Source organism: Schistocerca serialis, chromosome 1 (assembly GCF_023864345.2).
Source record: "Schistocerca serialis cubense isolate TAMUIC-IGC-003099 chromosome 1, iqSchSeri2.2, whole genome shotgun sequence".
Classification (NCBI taxonomy): Eukaryota; Metazoa; Arthropoda; class Insecta; order Orthoptera; family Acrididae; genus Schistocerca; species Schistocerca serialis.
In genome coordinates, this window is record NC_064638.1 from 819,065,121 (window position 1) to 819,087,218 (window position 22,098).

Below are 22,098 nucleotides of genomic sequence, written 5' to 3' on the forward strand. Positions count from 1 at the left end.
TACTTAACCTAAATAACCTAAATTATCCTAAGGACACACACACACACACACACACACACACACACACACACACACACACACACACACACACACACACACACACACACACACATGCCCGTGGGAGGACTCGAACCTCCGCCGGGATAAGCCGCACAGTCCTTCCTGCACAAGTGGACGACTCTCTTGGTACACTCTCGTTCACCAGTGTTTGGGTACGCAAAGGAAAGGTGTGTGGCCGCTGGGTTTCTCACCGCCTAATAGAAGACGATTAAAAAGGAACGAGACTGGTCCAATGAAGGATCCACTCCGAGGGAAACAGTGCGTGGATGGTGGGGAGACTACTGATGCAGCAAGACGTTGTCTCTGATATCGACCAGTAGTGTGGTAGCGAGCTGGCATACACTCTCTCCCAGTAAGGTGGCGTAAGACTGTCGCACTAAATGGAAATTATGTTGAAAAAATATGGTTCTATGCCTAAAAGAGTGGCGAATAATATGGTGTGTTGCAATCCTGAACAAAATTAACCTGCTTTCAGAAAAAGTGTTATACTACTTATTGAACGCTGCTCGTAATAACTTCCAGGAAGTTAAATATATCTTAACAGTAGATGGAGAGAGTGTGATAAGATAACCCACTTCATAAAATTATATGATAAATTCCTGTACGGCGCAACACAAGGCAACATGGCAAAGGAAAAGAAACAAATTCATGTGCGACGACTAATAACAAGTAGAAAATTTCGTTAATGCCACTTACCCAAAAACATTGTACTAATATAATAGCAACTGATGTAAATAATGTGTCTTGTCCCACATTCTAAATGCTCGTACGTCCTCATCTTAGTTGGCTCGCTCAACAGATTCTCACATCCCAAGACCAAGGAGAACATACCGTCTAATAACAGGACCATATCTAGTAATACAATGTCAACAAATCCTCGAACTTGTGGCTGATACACTTGTATTTTAGTTTCACTGCTACGAATAATTTTAAAACTGATTAGCAGAAAATAATTGAGGTGCAAAATTTTACATAAAATTCGGTGCAACTTCGACCCTAAAAAGGAACTCCGGAACCTCGTCTACTCAATTTCATAATCATCCTATTCCACGTTGTTTTCACATTTTAGCATTATTTCTGTCAGCAGATTACAAATCGTCATTGGATGTAGGAATGGGTGCTGCTCATCGAGTGTATACGAAATAGTGTCCCGATTGAAAATATCATAAATATTTGCACCAAATGAAGCCGACAAAACGATCGCGATAGTTCTTAGAGTACAGACGCTGTACGATTATTGAGAAGAATTTTGAACATTCATAAACACAGTTGTAACGGTATTAAACAATTAAGATAAGGATGTAGCGCCCCTTAGTCATCGAACTCATTAAAGACGGAGCGCGGCCTTGGATTGGGGAAGAAACCATCGGGGTACCGACCGTGTCTGTTTAGGAGAAGGCAACTCGAAATACAGGTTAAAAGATCTAGGGATTTTACGGGAAACCTACATCTGGATGGCTGGACGGACATTTGAATCATCGCCTTCCTGAATGCCAATCTAGTGTCTTACTACTACACTACCATTCCCAACCTCGATTGTCACAACATTAGAGGTGAATTTTTCTGCTACAGCGTTAAAGAAAAGCTGTAAAGACAGTACACAGCACAGACTGTGTGTTTTTAACGTAACATGAGGAAGGTTATATTCAACCTTCGCCAAGAACGGAATGCAAATTCCTGCTCCGTTATAAACGTCTCGTGGCCAAATGGAATGCAACGTTTCTCTCGCCAGACAGTCGTGTCATGTGAAATTTCGAAATCGGGAAGGAACCAAGTAGCGGGTCGTACAACGGCCTTTGGCAAACTCGCATTAGCTCATAGAACGCCGGCTCTTGCGGAAACGTAGCTGTAATGAGCAGTTTGCCATCACTATATCTCAGTCGAATCGCCATCCCAGTTGGGTTTTCCCTTCATCAAACGAGTAACGAACTGCTGGCGAGGATAAGGACAAACTTGACAGCATGGCTAGAGATCGGAAGATAGTCTGTTTTGCACTAATCTCGCCATAAACCAGATACGGGATGTTGGCATGTTCCTCCGTCGGAGAGTAAAAACTCTTCCGTTCAAGTGTTGGTCGATGACGTGTTAGGTAGAATCTGACAATAACAATTTCAAGTCAGGAATGCATTTATTGGTGCATTATCAGTCACGAACGCAGTATTTTAATGATTTCTAGTTACTAAAGTTTGCTAAAGCCATGCTAAGGAAAAACCAATTTTGTCACTTGACCGAAACATTACTTTGACAGTCTAATTCCTTGGTTCCCAGCGTTTCTTAGGCCATTATCCCTGAGTGGAGTCAGACATTAGCTAGCAATCCCGCCCCCCCCTCCCCTCCCCTCCCCCCAGCCGAATGTTACCACCCACCCCCTTCTCCGCATTATTACCAACTTTAGCAGGTAAACTGTAGAATGAAAGTAGTTTCTTGGAGCACTTCTACTTTTCAGCATTGAGGATACAATTGTTATAAAACATACTTTCCCTGCATTACTCCTCTCCACTGTGGCACTTGCTTGACTTGCACAATGCAACCCCATTTAAAGTTCAGATGTGTGCACTATACTTACAATCCGCATATCACTTCATTTCTGCACTCCTTACTTCTGAACTGGCAGAAACTGGATAAGTTCAGGCTGTTAATGCTTTGTGTCTAACCTCTCTAATAATAATAATAAATAATAATAATAATAATAATAATAATATTAATAATAATAATAATAATGTGCACAGGACTATTGTAGTTGTTATGTAGTTACTGTTGTGTCCCGCTATCAATTAAATTTATCTGTTTCGAAGCGAGTAATGAAGCAATTTCTGCACGACTGCAGGTACTATCTAAAACTTGGAGAAGACATTTTATTGAGATATTTAGCGTTTTTTACGTATATGTCTCACTTCTATCATCAGCAGTGTACGGGAAAAAGCACAACCTGTGTGTCCAGAGGGTGGGCTATGAGAGGAACATGTAACCTACAGTGGATTAACGCAGTAATTATTGATAACAAATATAATAAATATTAGTCTTACAAAACTATGATAATAGTAATGATATTTTGAAAATAATTTAGTTTCGTGACTGAAACAGAATCGAATCGTTTAGTTTTTACCCCTCATAAAACTGCATTTTACCCCTCAGGGTATAATTATCCCTTGGTTGGAAACCACTGGTCTAATTTAACACACTTTCATTTATCACTTTCTTGTCGGAGCTTTTAGTGACACCATATACCGAAGGCCTGCTCGGAAGTCTTAAAATGTTTGTCGCTACTGACATGGGAGGGAGGAAGCCGCAATCAAGATTTCAATAACAGATGTATTGTAATAAAATGGTTTTCTACTTTTCAAAGACAATTATTAAAATATGCGTTGTTAAAATATATAAATAGTATGTTAGATGCACTACACATTTTATGCTGTAAAATTTAGGGATGACACAGATAATTGCTAAATAACTAAGCTGCCAACACAGAAATATATATTCTTCACTTTCTGTAGTTGGTGTTCCTCAGGGCTCTGAATTTGTTGCAGTGTCTTGAAGTTAAAATTCTGTGTCGAACAGCAAACGGAGTAGTCTATTCCGAACTCTTTTTTGTTCCTGGGCCTGTTGTAATTTTCAGGCAGAGGGTGCTGTGTTTGTTTCGCGTTACAATTGGTCCAGTGTATGTAGCTCTACATATTTAAACGGCAACAGCAAAAAAATGTTCGCCGGAAGTATAGCTGTTTCAGCGGTTATCTCCAATAAATATTTGCATCGACCTGTCCCTGATTTTCACATCCGTTTCAATTGCGAGGGACAAACTCGTACCGATAAATCAATGGGTTTGCGGCCGGCGCTGCGGTTCCAGCAATTTGCATATCTGCGCAGATTAATTAGAGGCGTACGGCGGGGTGGCCGGAAGGGCACGGCTGAAGGAACACGGCCCGTCAGTGGTGGGCGGACCAGCTGTCTATCTGTATGGCCCGCGTGTACCTCTGCGGCAGTCAAAAGCTCTGTGAAAGCTGCATTATGTGTGCAGCAGAGAGGTGGTATTTTCTTGAATGTAACACTTCAAAAATAAGGGGGGTGGGGGGGGGTGCGTTATGCGTTTTTAACTTAACACAGATTTCAGCAACTCAAACAATACATGCGTTGAATTTCTCTTACGAAAATGTAAACGCGAAATTCAAAGGCCTGCCTGGTCACTAATATCACAACCTTCAGAGCCTAGTGCATTTGAACAAAGATTCGCTGAGGGGTGTTACGAAGTTAAACAAAAGTTCCAGACGTTCTCTTAGTACTGCTTTGGTTGGTTACAAAAGTAGTAGAGTATACGGAGTAAAATCATTTCTTATGTTTTGGCCACATCATTATAAAACAATACCGACGCGGTCAAAAATGGGAAATCAATTATTCAAATTGACACTACCCGTGGTCGTGCGGTAGCGTTCTCTCTTCCCGCGCCCGGGTTCGTAAGTCTCACAGTGCTCAGAGCCATTTGAACCTTGAACCACTACCCGTGGAAGACTACGGACTTGGAATGGATTTCCATTCAGATGCAGCGAAAGTAATTTTATTTATTTATTTATTTATTTATTTATGTGTTCCGGGGGGCAGAGCTAAGTGTTGTGATTATGTGCACCTACCTGTGCATTTCATTTGGCAGCCTATACTAGTACTCAAACATTCATCCTACTTTCGTTGAAGTTTAATATTCAGCCTATGCACTATCAGACAAATAGGGTTTAATCGTAGCACGCAAGCGTTCTTTTTCGTCTTCCGGAAGCGCCGTAAAAATGTGGGCAAGTATTATACTACGAAAAGGATAGCAGGAGACAACTGGATTAAATCATGGTGATATTGACGCTGAAGTAAGGCATTAGATTGTAAGACGTACCGCGGAACAGATAATGACTCGTCCTATTCTTCATCATACTAAGCTGCAATCAGAGGTATAAGAGAATCGACTGGAACAAACAACGTGCAGGGCAGTGGGATACTAACATGCTGAAGAATCGTATGTGATAATCAGTAACAGCAGGTAGTTCACTTCAGAAGGAATGGGCATCTCTGAAAAGGACAGCTACATAAGTTGGACAAGAAAATATAGCTACAAGAAAGGTAACTTCGAAGGAACTTTGAGTACTACACGTTCTTGAAAGATCGGCGAAAAAAAAAAAGGAATGATGAGGTAAAGACGAACGAAACCAGGACGACATAAAAAGTAGTGCAAGCAAAGAGCATTTCTCGCCAAACGAAGTCTACCAGTACATCGACCTTAATTGGTGGAAGAAATTTCTACGATTGTTCGGAATGGAGTCATAGATCTTGGGAAAACTGGAAAAGAACAGAGTTGAGGCGTTGGCAGGTATGACGATAAGGATTCTAACAGTTAAGTGAACGAACAGAAAATGAGATGGTTCTCCGCAGAATCGGCGAATGGATGGATTTCTGTAAAAATCTAGTAGAAGGAAGATGATGGTAGGAAATGTGTTAATAAGCCGAAGAATAAGATCAGTGGTAATAGAGAGAGCCGTAGAGACAAAAATTGTAGGTATGTCCCAACAAATGGTTGATGGAACAACTTCATGAAACCTTCAAAACTTGGTGTAATAACATTTATTTACTGAGAACTGTATTCGGTCGAGCGTACGTAAGTCTCTGATTAACACTGCATAAAGTGTAACGAAGGTCGCTTTGCGTAAAACTTAGTTTATGGTACGACTTGGGCGAGATAGGACGGTAAAGACTATTGTGGACTACCGACTTATGCCCTTCGTTAAGATGCTAGTGTATGTGATACATGCTGTAATCGAAAACGTTATTGACGCCATGGGACGTTGTTTGAATTTTATGTAATATTATTCCGTGACTTGAGATGGTCGCTTGAACGGAAGTTGTTGTATGTGAATAAATGGTGTTATAACAGTTTTTGTCGTTCCATGAAGCCATTACTTGAAAGCAGTGAAGCTGTGCAGCACTGGCTACAAAATATATTGTAAATAGTTAATGATATTGGAGGAAAAAGCTATTCTGAAGCGAAAAGATTCAAACAGAACGAACGGCAAACAGTGGCGGGCAGCATCAAACTAGTCAGAAGTCTGATGAGTCGGTGTCCCCCAGACTGCACTAAGGGAGCGTCCACTAATTACGAGAGGGGTTTCCTTTAAAATTTGAATCCCCCTGACCCCTTGACGAAATTTGGTGGGACCCGCCTCCCCTCCTCACATGATGGTTTACGCTGTAGAAGGGTAACAACACGTAAACATATTTTCTTTTAAGCACCGGCGAAAATGGTTTAACCAAACCACGTTTATTTTAAGACGAGATTAAAAAACTGTTTTAAAGGTGCTAATATCATTGTATTCGCACGACAGACAGACGGAGACAGATGGACAGAAAGATTCGACGAAAATAGTGCTAACCGTTTTGACGGATCCTGAGAAAATTGTCCTTTTATTCATATATTATATGCATTAAATGTCTTGAACCTTTTTCTTACTTCGCAGATGAAAGACAAATTGTAGCTTCCTTTGAACTGTGTGATTACTTAGGTTTTCAGGCTCTTGATGTATATGCTCACGAACGGAATTCTTTTCCGTGAACTTCAGCTTAGCATCCTTCCACTAACGTTTAACTTCTTGCTCGCGCGTGTGTTTAGAATCTTGTCGGCATGTCGACTAACATACGCACTGTAGAAGTTCTGATACCAATACATATGCATGTTGAATGCAATAACATCGGCTTTATATGCGTTGCAGAATATCCCTTGGCGTTAAACTTAGTTTCTGGTACGACTTGGGTGAGATAGTACGGCAAACACTGTTGTGGATTATCGACTTATGCCCTTCATTAAGACGCTCGTGTATGTGATATATGCTGTAATTGAAAACGTTATTGACGACAAGGGACTTTGTTTCAACTTTATTTTGCACGGTTGGGAACTCCCAAAATTCAAATGGCTCTGAGCACTATGGGACTTAGCTTCTTAGGTCATCAGTCCCCTAGAACTTAGAACTACTTAAACCTAACTAACCTAAGGACATCACACACATTCATGCCCGAGGCAGGATTCGAACCTGCGACCGTAGCGGTCGCACGGTTCCAGACTGTAGCGCCTAGAACCGCCCGGCCACCCGGCCGGCGGGAACTCCCAGAATGACATCTAACACTTGGACGGAACTTGCTTCAAATCGGGAAATATCAGGCATGGACACTTGTAAAGCGATCAGTTCAGAGAGGCCATAAAGATTGGTGGTGCACTTCGTACTATCCGTCAAAATGTCTGTGTGTAAAAGGCGCTGTCCCGACTGACTGACTATCTGGCTCATCATTGCCCAGTTCAAACCACGAGAACAGAAACCTGAAATTTATAGAGGTTGTTGATCTTATACTGGAGACGTGTTTTAAGATGGAATGATTCGAAATTGCACCCCTAAGAGGGTGAAATAGGGGATGAAAGTTTTTTGAAAACATGTTGCTATTAAGACAGTTTTGAAGCTAAAACTACGAAAATATGAATTTGGTTTCTCAGCATTTTTGGAAATTCTCCCACTAAGGGGATAAAACAAGGGACGAAAATTTTTAAGACAATATTTCGTTACATTAAAAGTATATATATATATATATATATATATATATATATATATATATATATATATATATGAAAAATGGTATTTCACTTCTCGGTTATACATAAAGAAATATGGGATGGGGGATGAAGAATCTATGGAAATACCATCACAAGAACGCAAAAGGTATGAACCTCGGACTCCAGCTACCAGAACATCTTTCTAGTCAGAATTTCATTCGGGGAAAGACATGCTTCTATGGCCTTATCTAGCATGGAAAGTTTGGGTGTTGCATTTTGTGAACATAAAAATTCTACTAAAAAAAAATGTGCAGACCGTTCAGTCAACGCTAGCGTTGCGTGCCACAGGGTAGTGTTATGGGACCATTGCCTTTCACAATATATATAAATGACTTAGTAGATAGTGTCGGAAGTTCCATGCGGCTTTTCGCGGATGATGCTGTAGTATACAGAGAAGTTGCAGCATTAGAAAATTGTAGCGAAATGCAGGAAGATCTGCAGCGGATAGGCACTTGGTGCAGGGAGTGGCAACTGTCCCTTAACATAGACAAATGTAATGTATTGCGAATACATAGAAAGAAGGATCCTTTATTGTATGATTATATGATAGCGGAACAAACACTGGTAGCAGTTACTTCTGTAAAATATCTGGGAGTATGCGTGCGGAACGATTTGAAGTGGAATGATCATATAAAATTAATTGTTGGTAAGGCGGGTACCAGGTTGAGATTCGTTGGGAGAGTCTTAGCAAATGTAGTCCATCAACGAAGGAGGTGGCTTACAAAACACTCGTTCGACCTATACTTGAGTATTGCTCATCAGTGTGGGATCCGTACCAGGTCGGTTGACGGAGAAGATAAAGAAGATCCAAAGAAGAGCGGCGCGTTTCGTCACAGGGATATTTGGTAAGCGTGATAGCGTTACGGAGATGTTTCGCAAACTCAAGTGGCAGATTCTTCAAGAGAGGCGCTCTGCATCGCGGTGTAGCTTGCTGTCCAGGTTTCAAGAGGCCGCATTTCTGGATGAGGTATCCAATATATTTCCAGAATGAGATTTTCACTCTGCAGCGGAGTGTGCGCTGACATGAAACTTCGTGGCAGATTAAAACTGTGTGCCGGACCAAGACTCGAACTCGGGATCTTTGCATTTCGCGGGCAAGTGCTCTGCCAACTGAGCTAATCTGCCAGGAAGTTTCATATCAGCGCACACTCCGCTGCAGAGTGAAAATCTCATTCTGAAAACATCCCCCAGGCTGTGGCTAAGCCATGTCTCCGCAATATCCTTTCTTTCAGTAGTGCTAGTTCTGCAAGGTTCGCAGGAGAGCTTCTGTAAAATCTGGAAGGTACGAGACGAGTTACTGGCAGAAGTAAAGCTGTGGGGACGGGGCGTGCGTCGTGCTTGGGTAGCTCAGTTGGTAGAGCACTTGCCCGCGAAAGGCAAAGGTCCCGAGTTCGAGTCTCGGTCCGGCACACAGTTTTAATCTGCCAGGAAGTTTCATATCCAATATATTGCTTCCCCCTACTTACACCTCCCGAATAGATCACGAATGTGAAATTGGAGAGATTCGAGCGCGCACGGAGGCTTTCCCGCAGTCGTTCTAGCCGCGAACCATACGCGACTGGAACCGGAAAGGGAGGTAATGACAGTGGCACGTAAAGTGCCCTCCGCCACACACCTTTGGGTGGCTTGCGGAGTATAAATGTAGAGCGAAGCAGCGGGCGCTAAGCTAGAGATGTATATTCTCGAATTACAAAGATGACGTGAGATTTTCATTGCCCTCCCGCCTTAAATGAGATTTGGTGAGATTTTTGCCGGACTTCCACTCCCCCCGCCCCCCCCCCCCCCCCATTTTGAACCCACCCAATAACAGACGTCTCCCAAGCGAGATGGCATGTACTGGGGGTGTTAGACAGCTCGAGAGGATGGAAGCGTACGACACGAGAGCAGAGTAGGACGGAATAGAAGGCGGTGAGTGAGCCCGGCGCTCGGCGCGGCGTGCTTAGCCAGTAAACACGCGGCTGGCTATCTGGCGATAGCGGCAACCGCGGCCAGCCGCCAGCTGTGACCGCGAGTGCGGGCTCACTACTCGCTGCTCGCTTCGCCTTGCGTCAGTCGTAGCGCAGCCGCGACCTCGCCCGCCACGCCGCGCAGCGCAGCGCAGCTCCGTCCGTCCGTCCGTCCGTCTGCCTGCCTGCCTGCCTGTCTGTCTGTCTCTCCTCCACAGCCAGGTAAGCATCACGTGGCAGAGTGCCGCTCGCCTGGACCAAAGCTGTGGCGGCTCGCTCTACACTACCTCAGCGTCGTTATCTGGACTTGCGACTGACACGTGGACTAACGGAAGTATGCGGCCTTATAAATGTGTGTGTAATTCTTTAATACGTCAAGATGACATTGTAACTACGATGTCTACATTACGCTTTTCGGCCACTGATTGCCATTTTCAGAAGTGGCTAATCCACTAACAGCTCCATGCTAAATGTTGTTGTGGTCTTCAGTCCTGAGACTGGTTTGATGCAGCTCTCCATGCTACTCTATCCTGTGCAAGCTTCTTCATCTCTCAGTACTTACTGCAACCTACATCCTCCTGAATCTGCTTAGTGTATTCATCTCTTGGTCTCCCTCTACGATTTTTACCCTCCACGCTGCCCTCCAGTACTAAATTGGTGCTCCCTTGATGATGCCTCAGAATATGACCTACCAACCGATCCCTTCTTCTAGTCAAGTTGTGCCACAAACTCCTCTTCTCCCCAATTCTATTCAATACCTCCTCATTAGTTATGTGATCTACCCATCTAATCTTCAGCATTCTTCTGTAGCACCACATTTCGAAAGCTTCTATTATCTTCTTGTCCAAACTAGTTATCGTCCAAGTTTCACTTCCATACATGGCTACACTCCATACAAATACTTTCAGAAACGACTTCCTGACACTTAAATCTATACTCGATGTTGACAAATTTCTCTTCTTTAGAAATGCTTTCCTTGCCACTACCAGTCTACATTTTATATCCTCTCTACTTCGACCATCATCAGTTATTTTGCTCCCCAAATAGGAAAACTCCTTTACTACTTTAAGTGTCTCATTTCCTAATCTAATTCCCTCAGCATCACACGACTTAATTCGACTACATTCCATTATCCTTGTTTGCTTTTGTTAATGTTCGTCTTATATCCTCCATTCAAGACACTGTCCATTCCGTTCAACTGCTCTTCCAAGTCCTTTGCTGTCTCTGACAGAATTATGTCATCGGCGAACCTCAAAGTTTTTGTTTCTTCTCCATGGATTTTAATACCTACTCCGAACTATAACATTCCATTTTGCAATCTGAACCTCCTGAAGCCGTATGAAATACAATGGACCACACATTATCGCGTCACGTGTTTAAAGGGTAAATAATAAATTATGTGGACTTGCAACGCACGAAATTAACGCTGCCCGCTAGTAACTAATGCATACGATTGGGAACACGCACGTTTGAATATGCGCTTATTGGCAGATACACGCTTGAGTATATAATCGGTCATTCTCAGGATTCCTCTGCCTATCTTTTAAACCAAAAGGACATAGCTTCCAGTAAGTCGATGTCAACGTTGACTATACGTCATGATATAAGTTGACGTATTTTCAGCGTTTGGAAGCTGCAACTGGTTTTTCTTCGCGTGTTGTATTCTAATCTCCGAATCCACTACATCGTCCTTTTTTTCTGACATTGAATGATATTCCACCATAAAGGTTGGATTAAAATATCCTAAAATTTATCAGTGCTCACTTGAAATTTTTAATGGCTTAAACTGACTAGCCACTGTCAGTAGTCAATTAACACTAGGTAGCCAATGTCTACGTCAAACATTTCCATGAGGCTACTACCGTTGATAATGAACTGTCATTGGTAATCGGTGTACCCATTAAACTATTTAAGAGTGGTGACTTAAAATACGCTGTGTAGCTAAAATTTATCATTGATGCTCTGTGCCAGTAATATCACAAATTTGAAAAAAAAATGGTTCAAATGGTTCTGAGCACTATGGGACTTAACTTCTGTCATCAGCCCCTAGAACTTAGAACTACTTAAACCTAACTAACCTAAGGATATCACACACATCCATGCCCGAGGCAGGATTCGAACCTGCGACCGTAGCGGTCGCGCGGTTCCAGACTGTAGCGCCTAGAACCGCTCGGCCACCCCGGCACAAATCTGAAAGACCCACATTTTTTCACTCTGCCTCAGAAGCATGTGTTGTCATTCAGTTATATTTCTCCATTGCATTAGTATCATGGAACTCGATATCAGATTAAAACTTTGTGACCGACCAGAACTCTGATCTGGAACCTTAGCGTATCGCAAGAGTTCTACCGACATCTTTTCCTTTTTCGGTCGATCTGTTTCTTCATTGGTTGTTCGTCAGCGGTTCTATGCGGATGTCGCACGACATCTTTGTCAGTCGATGAGTTTCTCAGCTTTTGTTTTGCTACAGTGTGTGGCCAGTCTTCAGACCGAACACTCTGATCTACAGTGCCGACACAGGACGATTTACCCAAGCACCACCCTCAGCTTCACTCCCCCCAGTGCCGGTCGATGTGGCCGAGCGGTTCTAGGCGCTTCAGTCCGGAACCGCGCTGCTGCTACGGTGGCAGGTTCGAATCCTGCCTCGGGCATGGATGTGTGTGATGTCCTTAGGTTAGTTACGTTTAAGAAGTTCTAAGTTTTAGGGGACTGATGACCTCCGATGTTAAGTCCCACATTGCTTAGGGCAATTTGAACCATTTGAATTTCCGCCAGTACCCGCGAGAGCGGCGGAGCATTTGTTTGAGAAATGCAAAGGCACCAGCTTCTAGATCCGGTCCGGCAAACAGTTTCAATCTGTCACGAAGTTTCAGTTCACTGCACACTCCGCTGCAGAGTGAAAATTCATTCTGGAAGCGTGAGGATCGTTTCACTTTAGTCACGTATCAGCGATCCACCATAACAGATAACAAGGTTAACTTTTGTGACATATGCTTATGACAAATCACTGTGGAAAGTGAACATGAAGTAATTTTCTTTAATAAAAAGCAGATAAGGAGAACCAACTTCTCTCTGTGCAAGCAGGAGCTGCTAGTTGCTGGAAATTCATATTCCACGATTCTATCCTTGTTTTTCGAACAATAGTCCAGGATACGACACATGTGTGTGTTCTACGTTACGACGGTACACTTTCTCAGTATTTCTGTGCTGTACTGTCCTCTAGACACGTTCCCTCAAGCTGTGTTCGCTTCTTAAGACGGTCACTTGCTACTGCCCACTCAACACAGTACAAGAAAATAAATAAAGGTCGGCAAAGCCGCCGTTGCAGTGATGTAGCAAACGTGTGCGAGAACTGGAAAAACCTGTTTGGAGCAGACAGCGAAGTCTAGCGAGCTGTGAAATGTGTTGACGACTTTCACTGAGTGAGGGACTGCAACATACACTTGCCGCTACTGCCCGAACTCTAGAGAAGTCCACACTTTCGACGTTCCATATGAGCGAGTTTCAGAATGTTTTGTAGTTTTAGATAATTTTCTTACAGTCGTGTTAATTTTCAGTTGGATCCATGAATACTCGAATACTCCACCTGTGCTACTTTGTTAAATTTACGCTAACGGGACTCCGTTTATACACTACGTATTTCCCTGTAGTACGTGAAGAACTTCAGAGATACTTGTAATGGCAAATTAGTTTAATTTGCGATACAAGGTTGTGCTGGAGATCCAGCACAGTTACACAAACCACTTAGCACGCCATAATTAATGCTTTAAGTCGCTTAACAGCAAAAATCGCTTGTTACGAAATCTTTATCGAAGCGTTTCGGATATGGCTCATCAGTAGAACATCACAAACAAACTTTATACAAAGGATAGTGTCAAGTTTCTGATCTTCTGCTGATAGGCCATTCCCGATAAGCGTCAGTGAAGTTATTGCCAGCGATCTCTTGCTGTTTAACGATCTGAAACAGGTTAAAATTCTAGTACCGTTCCAAATTTGATAGAAATTAGAGTGAAGTGGCGGTGTATTAGCAGCACATCAGCACAGCATTAATACACTTAATCATTTCTTAGATCTTGCTGCATATTCTGCAGAACCACCCTCAAGGTACAGCGATAAATTCCTACAGTGAATCATAGATTTGCAGGTGTACGTCAATTATCATCGTTACTGGTTGGTAATCTGATAAGCTTTGAAAGTCTTGCTGTAATCTCGGCAGCTGTTTATCTGCTATTCAGTCTACCGTAAATGACTGTTCCACATGTGAACAGAAATAGTTGGAATTGACAAGACGTCGTTTCCTAAATTTGCGCAGGTTTTTGGACAACGGCTTTGCTGTTAAAGGCGTCATTTCATGGCTTTGACCTTATACGATTCTCCACGTAACAAGCGTTAGAGATATGGATTTAAAAGGTATCTCATTTCCTTTGGACGCGATATTTCTTAGTTTATGCTCCATACATCGTAAAATCAGTTGTACTGGAACTTTCTGTAAGCTGTTAACTGGAGAAACTTTAGTCATCTGTTGTTGTTAAATGTTTTCTTTCGTGCTGCCTAGTGTAACCTCAATGTGATAGTCTGATCTTGCAGAAGCTGTTTCTGATGGCCAGAATAAGCATGGCGAAATTAACTTAACAAAACAACTTGATCCAGAACAAACTCGTAATGAGGTTTTTGGGTGATCACACCTTTTTCTCATTGCGGCAGGAGCCATTGCGTGTAATTCTGTTTTATTAACGATCTTCACAGCAAGTAAGAACACTACTGAAACTTGACATCTGACCACGCCTTATCTTTTAGATTAAGAGTTCGGAACAAACGTTTGGACCATTTTAGTCAGAAAGTGAAAGGTTTCATAGCGAAAAGTGCCACTTAATTTTCATTCTCGAATGACTGTATTTATGACTGTAAGACATTATCACATCTTCTCACATCTTCCGGTACAGGGAGTGTTCTTACAAAAATCTTCTACATTTTAATTTTATTGATGTTCGTGAATTTGTTCTGAAGATACAGGGCATTGTTTAATAAAACGCATTAAAGTTCTTTAAGCGTAAGAGTCTTACATCAGGTGCAGTACTGTTACGTGTTTAGCGGAACAATGTTGGCAGCGATTGCAATGGACGCAGTGGTGTTGTCTCAGCAGCTGATAGTAACTAGCCAACGAGAGAGAAAAACTAGACTGTTTCGTAGTAGTACACGTCAAATCCTTATGTCAATATAATGACTGAATGGGCAGTGAATTAGAAAGCAAAAAGAGTTCTAATTACGAAAGTTAACAACATAGAAAGAAATTAATGGCATGTGATGTTGCTGAAATGACAACGTAAGGTAATGTGAGATGTACATAGCTTGTGATGCCGTTCAGTAAATGTAGCCGAGCTTCTGGTCATATCACCATCTTCACTGGGATCGTCGCCCCACGACCAAATTACCGCATTTGATTTACTACCAAGGTAAGAAAAATGCATGCGATAGTACAAAGATAGACGTAATACGAGAAATATATAAAGTGAAAGTATATATATGAAGATGGTATCTGTTTTTTCGGACATGTCCGAAAGAACAGATAGCATCTTGATATACGAGGTGTGGCTAGAAAAAAACCGGACTAGTACTGGTGAAACAATAAAACGAATGCAATAAGGCTGAAAGTCGTGTGGCCTGTCACGTGACTCTCGCTCCGCCTACTGCTCGAGTTTCATCTGCCTCCTGCACTCAGTCTGCCCGTGGCGTCTGTTTTAAGTAGTTGATGTTTTGTCTGTGCGTCGGAAAATGTTGAGTGTACAGAAAGAACAGCGTGTTAACATCAAATTTTGTTTCAAACTAGGAAAATCTGCAAGTGAAACGTTTGTAATGTTACAACAAGTGTACGGCGATGATTGTTTATCGCGAACACAAGTGTTTGAGTGGTTTAAACGATTTAAAGATGGCCGCGAAGACACCAGTGATGACACTCGCACTGGCAGACCATTGTCAGCAAAAACTGATGCAAACATTGAAAAAATCGGTAAACTTGTTCGACAAGATCGCCGTTTAACAATCAGAGCAGTGTCTGAGTTAACAGGAGTTGACAAGGAAAGTGTTAGGCAGATTCTTCATAAAAGTTTCAACATGAACAAAGTGTGTTAAAAAATGGTTCCAAAGTGTCTCACAATTGAACAGAAGGAACGCCGAAGAATGATTTGTTCTGACATCCTGGAAAACATTAAAAGTGATCCCACCTTCTTACAAAATGTTATTACTTGCGATGAATCGTGGTTGTTTACTTACGATCCCGAAACTAAACGCCAATCGATGCATTGGAAAACTCCTGGTTCTCGACGACAAAAAAAAGCACGAATGTCAAAATCGAAATTCAAGGCAATGATGATTGTTTTTTTGACATCAAAGGGATTGTGCACATTGATTGGGTACCAGAGGGACAAACAGTGAATCAGCATTACTACATTAGCGTCCTGGCTACCCTACGTGAGCGAGTACGGAGAAAACGGAACGATTTGTGGAGAAAAAATGTCATGGATCCTTCACCAAGACAATGTCCCATCTCACAGTGCGTTGTCAGTGAAGACTTTTTGGCAAAACACAACATTCCCATCTTAGATCATCCACCCTATTCACCTGATTTGGCCCCCTGTGACTTTTTTCTTTTCCCTAAAGTCCAGTCAGCTTTGAAAGGAACTAGATTTGAGACTGTTGAAGCAGTAAAAGAAAAAGCGACGGAAGTAATGTATGGACTTACCGAAAATGATCTGCAGCATTGCTATGAACAGTGGAAAATTCGTATGGAGCGGTGTAGAGACCGAGGAGGAGAGTACATTGAAGGAGATAACATGAAATTGTAAATAATTGTAAATAATTGTTTTTTCCAGCATCAGTCCGGTTTTTTTTTTCTATCCGCACCTCGTATAGTTAAGGCTGACCGGCCATTGACCTTCTGTGTGCATGCACACCTTTTGCCCGAACTCTTACAGGACTCGGTCAGATTGTCTGCCGCGAATAATGAGTATAGTGGGCAGGGACACTACGAATGTAGTGTGTGGACATTACGTTGGGAATGTGGGTCTCACGGGGAGCGCGCAAGGGATTTAAGTCCTTGCAGTCGCACTATCCGCTGTGCCCTCGGTGGCTCAGATAGTACTTGCTTCGGCAGTACATATACTAAAATTGGAACGATACAGAGAAGATTAGCATGGCCCCTCCACAAGGATGACACGCAAAATCGTCAAGAGTTCCACATTTTCAGCCTGCACGGTAGCTCAGCGTGTTCGGTCAGAGGGCTGCTCGCCCTCTGTAATAAAAAAGAGTAAAGGCATCAACAATAAACTTGAACGGATGTCTTGTGACGTCCGCCCAAACCAAACGCAACGAACAATACCGAACAAAATGAAAAATGAAAAAAAAGGTGGAAACAGCGTCTGCCATGTAAGCAGGAGATCCCGGGTTCCAGTCCCCGTCGGGGCACACATTTTCAACTGTCCCCGTTGATGTATATAAACGCCTGCCGGCAGCGTAGTGTCTTGATTGAATTATCATTTCAGTGAAAGTATGCTAAATAAAAATAAAACGTGAAGCAATTACACCAAATTACTGTGAATCGCAGTTCTGTTGGCAAAGATTCAGTTGAAACTGCTGACTTCATGAAAATTGAACTGCAAAGAAGTTTATGCACATATTGTCACGTGGCTGACAGGACTTTCAGCACCTCCATACAATGAGCCATGTTATGATACATCAACATTTTAAAGTAAAAGCCTAAGCCAAATAAAGATTAAAAATACTATCGTACACCTTTTCCTTCCTTTTTTAATAATCGGTGAGGATAACCTAAAAAAGGGTCGAAACTGGTTATCCAACAAAATGTGACCTATAGTCGAGTCGATATAACAAGTTCGCTGGGCACAGCTGCATCGTGCACCTACCTCAATGTCACGTGACGCCATTTTGTGAAAGTCTGTATGGCAAGCCTTAATTTTGGCGGAGCTCTACAGACGACTATTGTTTTCGCCCGCAGTCGTTTGCGCTTCGCAGTTAAACTGCCAACAACGCTGCTAGCTGTGAGAGATCATCTTGTCCTAACATTGCGCTACAAACATGTGTTCTCAAACTTCATTACATACCTCGAATAACACGTGAAGAACATGGAATGGTCTCAGTTTCAGTGCTCGGAATGACCACTTTCCCCACCTACCATTGGCTGCGTGAAACTGGCGCGTTGCCAAGCTATATGCCTTGCAGGAAAATCGCCCTGGCTGGCTCACCCCGCATTCTAGACTAGCCTTCTTTGATTTGACGGGGAAAGAGTGTGTAGGAGCGCTGTATTGTAGTAGGGCTACAATAGACGTTAAACAGCGCACATAAAATTACGGCCGAGGCGGAGCTTTTGGCCTCTCATTAGCGGCCAGAAAGCGAGCAGCGCGACGAGGATCAGGTGAGAGGGCTATCGTGTGCCGCTGCTGGCGTGTTAATCGTTTACCGATACTCCGGATCGTTAGCATTGTTTACCGCTGCTCCGGCGGTTAGCCTCTCTGGAATTTTATACGGGCGCCGAGCTATAATAAATCATCACGGCTGCTGCAGCTTTTCGCGTCGTACGCCAAAGAGGCTGCGCGCCCTCAGCTTACCTATAGGCTACGAAAAAGGAAGCTAGCGACAGTCTCGGCTATCTCGAGTAGCGAAATCCCTCCAAGTCGTGCAAGACGGACCACTGCTCCCTGCGTTGCAGACGTATTTAAAACAAGAATGTACATATGCGGCATTTTTACGGGACAAGACAAGATTAAATAACGTTATAATGCGGATCACTCCTGAACGGAAACCTCATATAAACTCATCCGTTCTCGTCTGTTTCCGAGATACAATTGTCTGAAAATAAGGTGTCTTACAGGTTCATCTAGCGAGCGCGAAAGCGTCATATTGCTTAGCCAACTCTAGCGGCAAACGAAAGTTCCGAGAGCGTGTACGTTCCTAGGAGAATCAATCAACATGTTGCTTGCTCCTATTCATATCTCGTGAAAAGACCGTGGAGGTAAGTTGGAGCTCGCACAGAGATTTACCAGCTATCTTTCTTCCCGCGAACGTTTCGTAAATGGAACAGGAAAAGTAATGGTGGAACACACAACTTCCACCACACATTAAAACGTGACTTTGCGGAGAAAGCTGACAGCGAGCCGTTTTCCAAAATCTCCGTTTGCCGCATTCGTCGATTTTCATTGAGAAGATTTTCGTTTCTCCAAAAACGTACTAATGTGAGAGCATAGAACGTGTTACATAATTCTGTAGCAGTTTGACGTCTGCGATATGTGCCAATAATTACGCGGGTCTGTGCGACGGCCTTCCTTGAAGACAGGAGTGCCCTCCGTGTTTTCCCAACCGCTAGGTACATTTTGTTTCTAAGTTATCGATCATAAACTACTGCTAAAAGGGGAGCGACTTCTTTCGCTTAATCTTTATAGACCATCACGGGTACATCATCCGGTCCAGTTGCCTTTAGAATGTTGAGCAGTTTTCTTGAGCTTCTATTCCGTGATCGCTTGTCTCAACGTCTGCTATTCCAGCATTCGTACGATAGTCGAAAGGAGGAACCGTATTACGATCTTCAGCAGTGAAACAGTTTTGGAAGATCGATCGAATAGAGGATTTCGATCTACTAATTGTCTATACGCGAACAAAAATTGCTTAGGATTTTTAGTGAGATCGTTTGCCAGAATCCACTTTTAAATACATCGAATACTTCTGTCATCACTTTCCTCGCGCTATTTTTGCTTCATTCAGCTTCTGTTAGTCTACAAGGCTTTGACTTTGTTTAAAACAAAAATGAAGATCTTTGCTTTCGCAGCAACCTTTTAACACGGCTATTGGACTACAGAGGATCTTTTACATCCTTCGCAACTTTTCTAGGCACATACTTGTGTAAGGTATGTTGTACAACGCTCTGAGTTTTGCCCGTTTGTGCTCCACATCTTCGTTTTCTGAGCTGAATAAAAAATCAGCTTTTGCTGACATTTTCTTCAAAGCTACCACCACAGTTGCAGAATCGTCACTAGTATGTTCCATATGCTGGACAAGAGACTGATGATTACTTAAATACTGTGATATTTGTCTTCGGTCACTCTTCCTACCAAAAATAATTTCCTGTCGTTTTTTAATATTCCTTGTAATACTTGTATTCATTGATGCGGCCCCGGCCTCATTAACACTGTTTCCCTCCTCTGCACTATATGAAGGAAACAGGCTACGATTGTTGTCATCTGATTGTCTAAAATAAATAACTTCTGTTAGTGAGACGCGAAAGGTTTGTTTGCTGCAAGCAAGCGCAATTTCGGAGTTCCGAATAGCGAATTCAGCAAATCGAAGAGGCGCTGAGAACGATGCTGTAACAACATAAACAGCCAGAATGCAATCTCCCCAACCGAATAGAATTTTTATCTGAATTCATGAATGTTTCATTGTATCGGTCTTTTAAGAATTCTCGGTCTCCTGTTTCGATATTTATTCTCAGACTGCTGCATAGGAATGTAGCGGAACGAAGAATAAGACCTGCGAGAATCACTGGAATGGCAGCACACTCGCACTGCTGTGTAACGGCAGCATTACATGCGGAAATGGATGCTACCACAGAATAGCGGCCCGGAACAACGTCACACACAACTAGATTTCAGCGTTCCTGTTGTGCATCAAAGAAGTCTGAGCCACTGTCTGTGGTCGACACTGAATAACTTTATTACCCAAAACAGATCAAATTGGTTTAATCCTTCTCATTCGCGAAAGTGTCAACGCTGTTAGATGACATCTGCCGAAAAGAAAAAGATAAAATACTAGACAAGGACTGTTAAAAACGTGTAATACCGTGATGAATTCGCACTCGGTAACGGACTTACTGTTGAAATTCCGGTGCATCACTGATTCAAACAGTCCGTTGTACCAGAGCTCAGATCTGAGTGTGAATCCCCTACACGTCACCGCTCTGCTGTCCGCCCCCGGCAGCTGAGTGGTGGCCGGCACGGTAGCTCAGCGTGTTCGGCCAGAGGGTGAGCTGCCCTCTGTAATAAAAAAACTGAGTTAATGGATCAACAACGAACCTGAACGGGTGTCATCGGACGTCCGCTACGAACAAATCCAAAGAGCAACATAGAACAAAATGAGATTAAAAAAAAAAGTGGTCAGCGTGACAGAATGTCAATCCTTTGGCCCGGGTTCGATTTCCGGCTAGGTCGGAGATTTTCTCCGCTCGGGGACTGGGTGTTGTGTTGTCCTAATCATCATTATTTCATCCCCATCGACATACAAGTCGCCGAAGTGGCGTCAAAGCGAAAGACTTGCACTCGGCGAACGGTCTACCCGACGGGAGGCCCTAGCCACACGACATTATTATTACCGCTCTGCTTATTCTGAGTCTTACAACATGTGAACGGTTCTGACACAAATTTCATGACTCAGTTCACCTATCTATCGTCTGTCGGAATTGGAACAACAGCTTTTGTTGTGTGTTATATGTACTAAGGATCATCTGTATTTACCGGTTTTATTTAGTTTCGGTGTCTCAGTACTCCATCTTCAAACCCACTCTAACTCAGGGCGACCATGTTGAGACACTTTCTGTAGAAGGTCCAAAACATTGACGTCTTCTAAACTGACGCTTTTTACCGCTCGAGCTGTGTACTGTAACAGTACATCAACTCTGCATCATAGGGGATAACATTCAGTCCGACGGGCGCCTCTGTTTTGGAGCTTCTGCAGAAAGTGCGTGTGACTGATGGTACCGACATAATGGTCCTGAGGCATGGAGGGGGTGAAGAGGTGTAATTCAACATCCAAACCGTATTCGTATGAAGTAAAACCAGTGAATACAGCTGATGGTGTTATCATTTCTGCATACGAGCTAAATTTCACGAGATTGGAAGGAGGATCAGGGCTTAGTCTTGCCGGCGACGAAGTTGCACAAGACTGTGCCCATATTCAGACTGTGGAAGCACAGATTTCTCTAGCGGTGTGCGGCAGTACCGTGGTGGAGAATTTGTAACAGGTCAGGCCATTGTTAGATGGAACACGGAACGCTATAGCGTGAGAAAATACTATCAAAGTAACTCTGTGAGAAGAATATTGTCGAATCAAAGTACACTGAGGTGACAAATGCCAACATACATCCGAATTTCGTGTCGGACCTCCTTTTGCCCGGTGTTGTACAGCAGCTCAACGTGGAATGGTCTCAACAAGCCGTTGGAAGTCCCCTGCAGCAATACTGAGCCATGCTGCCACTGTAGCCGTCCATAATTGCCGGTGCAGGATTTCGTGCATAAACTGATCTTTGGATTATGTCCCACAAATATTAGATGGCAATCATGTGTGGTGATGTAGGTGGCCAAAACATTCGTTCCAACTGTCCCGAATGTTCTTCAAACCCAACGCTAATAACTGCGGCACAACGACCTTGGCGCACAGTCATCCATAAAAATTCCATTGTCGTTT

At 43.0% G+C, this 22,098-nt stretch overlaps 1 protein-coding gene and 1 non-coding gene across 5 annotated transcripts in view; both read left to right on the forward strand.

Moving 5' to 3' along the window:
- The window catches only part of LOC126484308 (glutamine synthetase 2 cytoplasmic), a 444,933-nt gene that overhangs the window by 291,065 nt on the left and 131,770 nt on the right, over positions 1–22,098 (forward strand). Inside the window, exon 1 of one of the 4 annotated variants that reach the window (XM_050107763.1) lies at positions 9,716–9,855. The exons of the other annotated variants lie outside the window; for them this stretch is intronic. The gene's annotated coding sequence lies outside the window, so the exon portion shown is untranslated. Of the gene's footprint in view, positions 1–9,715; positions 9,856–22,098 lie in introns of those variants that run through there. 4 annotated transcript variants of the gene reach the window in all.
- LOC126424386 (U6 spliceosomal RNA) lies at positions 16,768–16,874 on the forward strand. Its single transcript, XR_007576166.1, has one exon. It is a non-coding gene; the product is annotated as a U6 spliceosomal RNA (small nuclear RNA).